A 2,923-nucleotide genomic window follows, 5' to 3' on the forward strand; every position below is an offset into this window, starting at 1 on the left:
TGGGCTGGAAGGCCATTTTATGGTGTTTTCGATCCCATGCTGGAAATTTCAGGTTGCGGACGCCCTATGTATGTGTGAGTCGGGAAAAAATCCTTAAAGAAGTGCAAATCATTTAATCACCACATCTGCAACAAAATGGAGTACAAAAAGGTTTATTGTACATGCCAGGCTAATTCAGCTGGGAGAGTGATGTGCTATGAGCGAAGCACAAGTCAGTCTCAACGTACATACACTTCAAGTCTATTTCTTAGCTTTAATGAAAAAAGCACAGGTGCACCATGAATTTAAAATGTGCTAATATAATACAATTAACACAAAAACACAGATAGTGATGTCCAGAAGTCTGATTAGTTCGAATAATTTATTTGTCAAGTAGTAGAAAAACGAACAGCCGACGCGTTTCGCCCCGGATGGGACTTCTTCAGGGTAGTAGTTACAAAAAAAGACATATAGACATACAATTAAATTTTTTTTTAACTATCATTAAACTCCAAAGAGTAGATAATAGTCAAAATTATTAAACACATATGAATAGTATTAATTGCAAAAGGCACAATCTTTGCTGCTGCAACCCTGAGTTTATCTAGACAGGGCTAACCCAAGTTGAATTGATTTAAATGATCATGAATATTTCACATTGATAATGATGGGGTAACTTAATGGAGGGCATGAAAAACATTCAAAGTACATATTCAAAGCAAGCAGAAAAACTCTAGTTCAAACATATAACAATCAATGAAGCAAGGTGGGAAGCAGAAAGGGTAGGAGATGACAAGTGAATAGGCATAAGGTCAACACTCAACTATCAATTGTGGCTATACCTACCAAGAAGAGAAGTAAGAACTCCTTGGCGGCGAGACTAGTCTTGTGGTGTAATGATATTGAAAAGAAGTCAGCAGATTGCGGTCCGTATCGCAGTCTCAATGCACAAGGTGTGTGAATCTAGAAAAATAGCACCAGAAAAAAAGAGAGAAAGAGAGACAGGCAAAACAAAATAAGTCCTAGTTGAAGCCTACTAAGGAAAGTTCAAGGATGAAACAGGACGTGCAAATTTCACAGCATATGCAGAGCATTATTATTTACCTTGTCCTACGTTCTGGAGGAAGTTATTGATGTAAGTTGACTCTAAAGGTATCTGCGTAAAAACTTATCCAAGAAAATCATATCTTTTAAAGAGATTAATTCGCCACAATAGGAATGAAACTGTCAAGACAAGAGGAAGAATACAAAAATATGAATAGTCTGTATAACTGACGTCCAATAATCATAAAACGCATAAGAGACTAAAGATAACCGTTCGTCAATAGAAAGTCTGCTCTCAATATAATTATAGTGATATGGTCTAATAAGTCAAACTTGACAACTGTAAGTGAGGGACTTGATGTGATATGACTGAATGGACATTCTCAATAAGTATGGCGAATATACTGAACTAAATGACCAGGGCTTACCTAAAATCCACTAGTAGGCAAGGTTATGGCTATTTATATCGATCCAAGAACAAGTAAACAGAAGTAAGATGCACCAATCCTGTGATGTGCACCTGAAAAAACAACAAAAAAATGAAGAACCAATGTCAGACAAGGGTATGGAATTCATAAAAAGGATAAAGAAACATAAGGAAAAAATATCACCCAAATAAACAAGACCTGAAAGGACCTCCTTCCAATGTTATATGAGGAGTATATTGGGAGTATCTTCTTTATTTTTCATCAAGATTCTGTATATGAAAAAGAAGAAAAGATAATCAATGGTTGTATACTTATAAGGAGTATGTATTCTGAAAAGGTGAATCGATATATGATTCAAAAACATGTTAGAAACAAATATAAGCTAGACAGTTCCTAAAACCTTATTGTAAATGAGACTGAAAAATAAGACCCAATTATAAAACGACTCTCAAAATCATTGTCAGACCATTACTACGTGGTCTAACCTGCGTAAGCGTCTCATGTTTACTCATTGAATAGTGGTTCACGGGGGCAAGTAAAGTCTATAGGAAATGCTGTGCAGAGGCATATAGTGACCATTGCAATTTATGTATCAGGTGCATTTCTATGAAGGTTCCGCCATTTGCTGTGTACTTCTATTTCTTAGCTTCCTGCTTTTCCGTTCTCTCCCACCCAGATTAAATGCATTTATTTCAAGAACTGCTCTTTCCTGTGTTAGTGACTTCTCACGCCAAACTTACAGACTACAATGGAAAACATTCTTGCTGCTCTGAATTTTCTGTTAAATATCCTAACCAGGACGTTCTCAGGACGAATACAATGAAGAGGAAAAAACACTTAAACCAGACCGCATTTAGACCTTTTTTTGAAAGCAGGCTTTAGGTTATTTCCAGATACAATTGTGCAACTTTAAAATTCACATCTAGACAGGATTATACAGTTTTTCTGTCTTCACATAATATTTCACAGTGTGTGGGCACGTGACAGATAAAACTGAATAATTAGGTCCTAAATCTAAATTAGGGTTTTGATTCCTTTCATTCCCCTCTCTAGTCGATTCTTCGACAACTTCCTCACTACTCTTGTGCATTTCTTCCAATTCTATATTTTGCATCTCTTTATTTCTCCTTATAGGGAACATACCTCCCTCTTTAGCTGTAACCCTCTTGCAACATGCTAAGATAACCTGAAATACTAGGCACATCAATAGCAGCAGAACTATTATAGGCAACAAGGCCTTAGACAACCCTGACATCCAGGACGGCACCCAATCAAACCAGCCAGCGAACCACTCATCTGGAGCACCACCCTCTTTCATCATCTGTGTATGCAAATTATGCAAAGTCAATATGGACTGAGTTAGATTTCCTTCATCTTCATGGATACGGAATTACGTTTTTTACATACTCCTCCTTCGATTGCTGTCATTAAGTCCAAAACATTTCTAGTTTCCATCACCATAAGTCTGATTG

At 36.7% G+C, this 2,923-nt stretch overlaps 1 long non-coding RNA gene across 1 annotated transcript; it reads right to left on the minus strand.

The window, feature by feature from the left end:
• Positions 1 to 350: 350 nt before the first annotated feature.
• Positions 351 to 1,780, minus strand: LOC147716707 (uncharacterized). The gene is made up of 4 exons (XR_015296041.1): positions 1,650 to 1,780; positions 1,452 to 1,543; positions 1,084 to 1,203; positions 351 to 942 (listed from the first exon to the last, which is right to left on the minus strand). It is a non-coding gene; the product is annotated as an uncharacterized LOC147716707 (long non-coding RNA).
• Positions 1,781 to 2,923: the final 1,143 nt, after the last annotated feature.

Source organism: Lissotriton vulgaris, chromosome 5, assembly GCF_964263255.1.
Source record: "Lissotriton vulgaris chromosome 5, aLisVul1.2, whole genome shotgun sequence".
NCBI classification, from domain to species: Eukaryota; Metazoa; Chordata; class Amphibia; order Caudata; family Salamandridae; genus Lissotriton; species Lissotriton vulgaris.